Source organism: Lactuca serriola, chromosome 6 (genome assembly GCF_051521515.1).
Source record: "Lactuca serriola cultivar US96UC23 chromosome 6, Lser_US96UC23_V15, whole genome shotgun sequence".
Lineage (NCBI taxonomy): Eukaryota > Viridiplantae > Streptophyta > Magnoliopsida > Asterales > Asteraceae > Lactuca > Lactuca serriola.
Window position 1 is genome coordinate 84,045,396 of NC_136413.1, and position 7,682 is coordinate 84,053,077.

Consider the following 7,682-nt stretch of genomic DNA (forward strand, 5'->3'; position numbering starts at 1 on the left):
ATGACCAGAGGATCCAACACTCCCCTGGTTCCCCTTTTGAAGACCCATAATCCGCGTTGAGGAAAAATAAAGGAAAGGACGTTGAAAGGTCAAATACACCTAAGAAGTCACCTTTGACCAGTTTGAAGATGGTTTTTGGGAAGAAGAAGAACAAGAAACCAAGAGAGACCAGCAGTAGAAAGAGTGAAGAAAGTAAGCTAGAAGATATTGAAGACAATCTAAAAGAAGCCGAATTTGAATATGACTACGAAACCGAATACGAAGAGGAAAGCGATCAAGAAGGAGACTTAGACAACACCATGGCAAACATCGAGGAAGTCCCCATGGGCGAATGGAAGAAGAAGATACGAGATGATACCGGCCCGGGACTTGTGCAACCTGCAATTACCGCAACTGCCACCTTTGAGCTTAAGGGTCACATACTTGCTCAACTCAAAGAGATCCCCTTTTACGGAAAAGACCACAAAGATGCTTACAAACACTTGGATGAAGTAAATGATGTAGCTGATTATTTTAATGTTCCAAACGTGCCTCGCGAAACTCAGCTTCTTCGCATGCTTCCGGTTACATTGAAGGGTGCTGCAAAGGATTGGCTCAAGTCACTTCCCCTCGGATCCATCACTACATGGGCTAAGATAAAAGAAGAGTTTATTGATCAGTTTTTCCCACCCTCCAAGATATCTAAGTTAAAAAAAGCCATAGCCAACTTTGAACAACAAGCTGGAGAGTCACTTTATGAGGCTTAGGAGAGGTACAAAAGTTTACTAAGGAATTGCCCACATCATGATGTTAATAGTCAACAAGAAGTCTCCATTTTCTATGATGGATTAAGTGTTACAACAAGGAAATTACTTGACTCGCAAGGTCCACTCACAAAGAAAGCACCCCCAGTGATAAAGCAACTAATTGAAGAATTCTCAAAGCATTCTAGAGAATACCACAATCCAAGGAATGATGTGACGAGGGGATTAGCTTATGCAGCTTCAAAAGATTTGTCAGCAGTTATGGCTATGTTGAAAACCATGGATAGGAGGATGGATAAAATGGATCAAACAATACATGCTATTTGGTTGAGTTGTGAGAATTGCAATGGACCTCATCTTACTAGAGATTGTGACTTGGACGAGAACGGCAATAAGAAGGCGCAAGTGTGCTACTCAAGTGGTGACAAATATGATGATGATTGGCGAAAACCCAAGAAAGAATGGCTTCCTTATGATGAGTACAAGAAGGATAAGGAGGAGAAGTATAAACAAAAAGGAAGAGGTTTTTACCAAAAGGAGGAGTCGGCGCAAGAAAGAAAACCAAGAGGTTTTTACCAAAACGAGGCGCACATATAAATATCGTGACAACTAGAGGTGGGAAGATAATTACCCCTCTGGTCCCTATTCAGAATGAAGATCCCAAGAAGTTAAAAAAGGAGGATGCAGAAAAACAGAGCCAAAATCAAAATCAGCTGAACCTAGACCCTACTCGCCGAATCCAGAATATGGACTCGACGATTCCGATGCATGATCAGAAAAGTCAGCCTCTTGCGAAGCCATATCAGCCTCCATTGCCATATCCAGCCCGAGCTAAGCAATAAAATAATGAAGAAGACTACTAGAAGTTTCTAGATCACATAAAGGCTCTTCAAATTAATATACCATTCATCGATGCAGTTGCACAAATGTCGAAATACGCCGAATTCCTCAAGGAGCTTCTAACCAATAGAAGGAAGATGGAAGAAGTAAAGGAAGTGGCTCTTAATGAGAATTACTCAGCTGCCATGTTGAACAAATTACCGAAGAAGAAGGGCGACCCGGGGAGCTTAACATTTCCTTGCCAATTTGGGAATTTGGCCACCATTCATGCTTTGGCTGATTCGGGAGCTAGTGTAAATCTCATGCCATATTCATTTTTCAAGAAATTAGATCTCTCAGAGCGGAGGCCAATTCGAATGGCAATCCACTTAGCAAATAAAACGGTTACATTCCCAAGAGGAATATGTGAAGATCTACTGGTGAAGGTTGATAAGTTCGTGTTCCCCGCGGATTTTATAATTTTGGACATGGAAGCGGATCCTCAAGTCTCGATCATCCTTCGAAGACCTTTCCTTAACACCGCAAGCGCTATAGTCGACATGCGAGATTCAAAACTTACTCTACGGGTGGGAGATGAATCAGTCACTTTCGGGGTTGATCAAGCCTTAAAGCATGCAAGGAATAGTGATGAAACGACATTTTCAATTGATATGTTGGATGAATTAATGGAGGAATGGAATAACGAAGAACCAAACAAGTCCACCATCACCTTTGATGAAGAACTTAATGCTGAAAGAGACCTACTGGAAATATAGAGACTGTTGGAAGAAGTTGATTATAATGAATTAATAAAAACCACTGAGCAGCCAACTCGCCGAGTAGCCCCGATCTACTCGCCGAGTCCATTTGAAGAAACTAGAGTTATCGCTAATTTACCCAGGACTCGACGATTCCCTCCATTAGACTCGACGTGTTCACCATGCAGAACACGAAAATTGAGCTGAAATCACTACCAGATCACTTGAAGTACGCGTTTCTTGAAGAAGGCTAAAAAAACCTGTAATTATAGCTACTGATTTGGCCAAACATGAAAAAGAAAGTCTTGTGGATGTACAAAAGAAGAGGCAACGTGCTATAGCATAGAAGATTACCGACATCAAGGGAATTAGTCCAGCCTATTGTTCTCATAAAATTAACTTAGAAGAGGGGGCTAAACCTGTAGTTCAACGCTAAAGAAGACAAAACCCAAACATGCAAGAAGTTGTGAAAAAGGAGGTGGTGAAATTACTAGATGTCATGATTATTTATTCGATTTCTGATAGCCCATGGGTGAGCCCGGTGCAAGTTGTACCAACGAAAGGAGGAATGATGGTAGTAGCAAACGAAAATAACGAATTAATTCCAACAAGAACGGTTACCAGGTGGCGTGTTTGCATCAACTATCGAAAACTAAATGATGCCACATGCAAGGATCATTTTTCGTTACCATTTATTGATCAAATGCTCGAGAGGCTGTCCAAGCATCTTTATTACTGTTTTCATGATGGTTTTTCATGTTATTTTCTAATCCCAATCGACCCACAAGATCAAGAGAAGACCACTTTTACATGCCCAAGAGGAACATTCGCATATAGACGCATGCCCTTTGGATTATGCAATGCACCAGCTACTTTCCAAAGGTGCATGATGGCTATCTTCCATGACATGATCGAGAAATTTATGGAGGTCTTCATGGATGACTTCTCAGTTTTCAGGTCCTCCTTTGAAGATTGTTTGTCCAACTTGGATTTAATGCTAGAAAGATGTGAGAAGACCAACATTGTCCTTAATTGGGAGAAGTGTCATTTTATGGTAAAAAAAGGAATTGCGCTGGGACACAAGGTATCAAGAATGGGGATAGAGGTGGATAGAGCAAAGGTGGACACTATAGCCAAACTACCACCCCTAACAAATGTCAAGCGGGTAAGAAGTTTTCTAGGCCATGCGGGGTTTTATATGCGCTTTATTAAAGATTTTTCGAAGATTACAACGCCTTTGACTCAACTACTTTTGAAATATGCACCATTCAACTTTTCTAAAGAATGTCATGAAGCATTTTATCTACTAAAGGAAAGATTAACTACTACTCTTATTATGATAGCACCAAATTGGAATCTTCCTTTCGAACTTATGTACGATGCTAGCGACTTTGCTGTTGGAGCTATATTGGGGAAAAGAATTGACAGGCATTTTCAGCCTATCTACTATGCAAGTAAGACCATGAACCCAACACAAGAGAACTACACTACTACAAAAAAAAGGAGCTACTAGCAGTGATCTTTGCCTTTGATAAATTTGCTCATATTTGGTTTTGTCAAAAACCATAGTTTTTACCAATCATTCTGCCCTTAGGTATCTCTTTACTAAACAAGATGCAAAGCCCCGATTGATATGATGGGTCCTACTTTTACAACAATTTGATATTGAAATACGCGATAAAAAGGGAATGGAGAATGTAGCTGCCGACCACTTATCAAGACTAGAAAACCCGCATTTGGAAGCATTGGAAGAAGATAAAATTGGAGATGATTTTCCGGACGAGTACATTCTAGTGACCACGGGGGAGGAGCCATGGTTTGCAGATATAGCTAATTACTTAGCTACCAAGTATATTCCAAAAGATTTTACCTGCCAACAAAAGAAGAAATTCTTTTCAGAAATAAAATATTACTTTTGGGACGAGCCATATCTTTTCCGAAGCTGAGCGGATGGGATCATCAAGAGATGTGTATTTGTAAGTCCCCAAATCTGCTTGTGTTTCAATCAGATCCAATTGATGGTGCGGAATCCCAATCAATTGGATGATTTCAGATCAAATAGAAGAGAAGAAGAAGAAGAATTAAGATGAATCTAATGATGTATTCAATAAATTGAGTGATGCTCCATATACATAGATTCTCTCACACACACTATTCTTCTTTTTAGAACATGCTCCTCTCCTTTTCTCTCTCTGCTGGCCTTACACTCCTCACCCTATATATATGAGACATGGGCCACCAGTAGCACACGAGTGTACAGCTGCACACGCATGTGCGGCCGTACACAGGGTGTGCGGCCGCACACACATGTGCAGCCGTACACAGCCACAAAATTACAGAAAAATATATTTTCTTAGAAAAGCAAAGTATAAACCATATTTTTGACCCAACAATCTCCCCCTTGGTTTATAGCTTTCTTTTCTGATTGGCCCAAGACACTCCCCCTAAAAAGTACTTGCTTTTTCTTGTTAATCTTCATTGGGAGCTTGGCTTCAGCATTAATCTTCAAATTTCTTCACAGGATCAAGATGAAAATATGAATCTTCAATAAATGACTTCATCTTGAGTAGTTAGGATTTTTGCAGAATTTTACATTGAACGCACATTGAGTGAGGAGTCTTCTTGTAGAGATTCATGAAAGATGGCGCTTTCAGCTTGAGAATCTTCAGAGAGAACAGAGAGAATGAATCTTCTGGATCATTTCCACAGGTTTATAGATAGCAGCAGACTGATTGAGGAGGCTTCAATGCAATCTGTCACATAATCTTGAAGTCAGCTTCACCTTGCTTCTGGGGTTGAAGGATTGAATGTCGAAAGAATAATCTTCATTTCTTGCTCCTTCGAAAGAGAATTCTTTGATGCTCACGAATGAAGCCTTGGCTCAGAATTCAATACAGTCTCCACGAGTCTCATCTACACCTGAAATCACTTTTCAAGATAAAACAAAAGTAAAAGAAAAATTAGCACACAAAAAGTATTTTTGGATTTTTGATATTTTCTGAAAAAAAAAAAAACAGAAATAACACTATTTTTTTATTTTTAATTTTCTACTTTTTGTTTGATTTTTGAATTTTTCTGATTTTTGATTGATTTTTGAATATATTTTTTTTTTAAATTCTCCCCCTAAATTTGTGCATGGAGGAAAACTATGAACAAATTTAACAAAAACAAAAATATTTGGGATCAAAGTTGTTAGACAGTCTTAATCCGTTTGTCAGTACCTTCCCCTTCATAAATAGATCTGGTCGATCGCCGGTATTATGGTCCACTTAAACACAAAAAATTATGACAAATTTTTGACATGCTATAAGTGACAAGACAAGTTGATCCTATGTTGCTAGATAAAACTTCCTAAGGACCATTCATCTGACGACGACCAAGGATATAGTTGTCCACCTAAGTTGAGCAGCGACATCTACAGAGAATCTATAATTGTTCGATTTTAATTGTACTAGAACGTGTTTCCCGCTTCCTGACATACCCCAATAATCAGGAACTTCCAAGATACTCCTTCCTTTAGGTGAGCAAACTATTATTCATAGAGAGGATAGATTTGGATTATGATTAATTATAGTTTTAGAGGGATTGAGAAGTAGAAGGTTGCATATACTGTGTACCAGGTCAGATTGTTAATCACACAAAGGAGACAACATATGGCTAACAGATAGGAAGAATTTCATAGATATAAGATACAGAGAAATAGATTTGCATATGTTGCAGTCTAGGTCGGATTTCTTCTAATCATGTAGAGGAGGCAACATATGACTAACAGTAAGAAAGAAAGAAAATAATTTTCTACAGACCTACTTTATCGGAATTCCCCAGTCGCTCCGTCAATACCAGAATTAAGGACAGAATCCGTACATCGAGGAAAAGTAAAACCACAGTTCTAGATACAGGTTCTTTAATGTGACTGGTGGATTCTCATCTATATCTCCCTGCTCAACCTATCCAAGATTCGTATTGTTAGGCTAAACAGATCTATCTAGGTCAAGATTTTTCAAGTCATTTGATTTCTTAAGTTCATCTTTGCCTAGTCAAGTCCATTTAAATCCTTCGTGCCTACCAGCACATCGAACACAGGGCCTAGACAATTAAGCTTTGGTACTTTACACAGACTCAGATTGCCCGTTATCACTTGTTGATATCACTTCCCAATAATAACTACTAACGAAAAACTATTAAGATAATGAAGAATTGTCTTTAAAATGAATCAGAGTAAGATAAACTCAGGAGTATAGAGAAGAAAACTCAAACCGTAAGTCACCGATTGAATTTGCATTCAGAAGTTCTGAGAACAGCACGCATAATCTTAGAATAGATCCGAAAATTCTTCATGTCGTTAAGCACAAACCCCATGTGATCCTCTCCTTCCTTCCTTTCTCCTGCAAAGGACACATACTCTCAAACAAAGTTCTGAGTGTTGCACAGTTGAGAGATGCCTCCTATCATGTTCCTGGAACAGCCACTATCAACAAACCGAAGTCCGATGATATGCCTCCATAGTTGTTCCAACACAGAGCGAGATCAATTAGTCTTTGGAACCCAGTCCATTTTGAAAGTGGGTTGACCTTTGTCATCTTTGCAGGGTACTCTCTCCCATGACATATCCTGCTTATCACAAACAGAAGATGTAGAAATATTAGAATTATTGGAAGATTTGGGACTTTGAACCTTTGGTACCCATTTGTAGTTGGGTTTAACCCATTTCTTTTTCAAGCGGATGGGTGCCTTGGCACTTGATTTAGAACTTGAAGTTGGCCGTTAAGAAGACTTTGACCTTGGCTTCACGGGAGCATCTCTTGGATTTGGCTTCTTGGCCGACATTCCCTTCTTGCCCTTGGGATTCGGATTCTTGGCCTCGTGGATTTGATTCTTGGCCTTCTGCGTGCTCCAATCACCATAGTATGAGCGTGACCTGGAAGGGTTTCGTTTGAAGTATCTCCCTCTTGACGCATTCTGCCATCCTTGTGCATAGTAGGGAACATATGCGCGATTAGGACAATTTCTGGCAATGTGTCTAGGTGTTCCACAATGAAAACAAGTCTTTTTCTTCACTGTGAAGTTGTTTCTTCCTGTCCCTGGTGGCATATCCTTGCCTCGTTTCTAATTGTTTCCACAAGCACACTTGCAGCAAGTTGGCTGTTTCACTTGATTTGGTGGCCTGTACTTCTCAACAGCAAGTTGATCAGAAGCAACTGAGTTCGAAGCAACATATTTAGAGTTCAAGGAGTCATTGGATTGTTCAATTGTTTTCTCCTTGTTCTCATCTTCTGCTACTTTACCTGCACATGTAACAAAATCATTAGAAATGTTCACCTCAACCTTTTCTGGCACAACCACAGCAAGTTTACCATATTGA

General features: G+C 39.5%; 1 non-coding gene across 1 annotated transcript; it reads right to left on the reverse strand.

Annotated features, from left to right (window-relative positions):
- Nucleotides 1-683: 683 nt before the first annotated feature.
- LOC145060881 (small nucleolar RNA R71) lies at nt 684-790 on the reverse strand. Its single transcript, XR_013687063.1, has one exon. It is a non-coding gene; the product is annotated as a small nucleolar RNA R71 (small nucleolar RNA).
- Nucleotides 791-7,682: the final 6,892 nt, after the last annotated feature.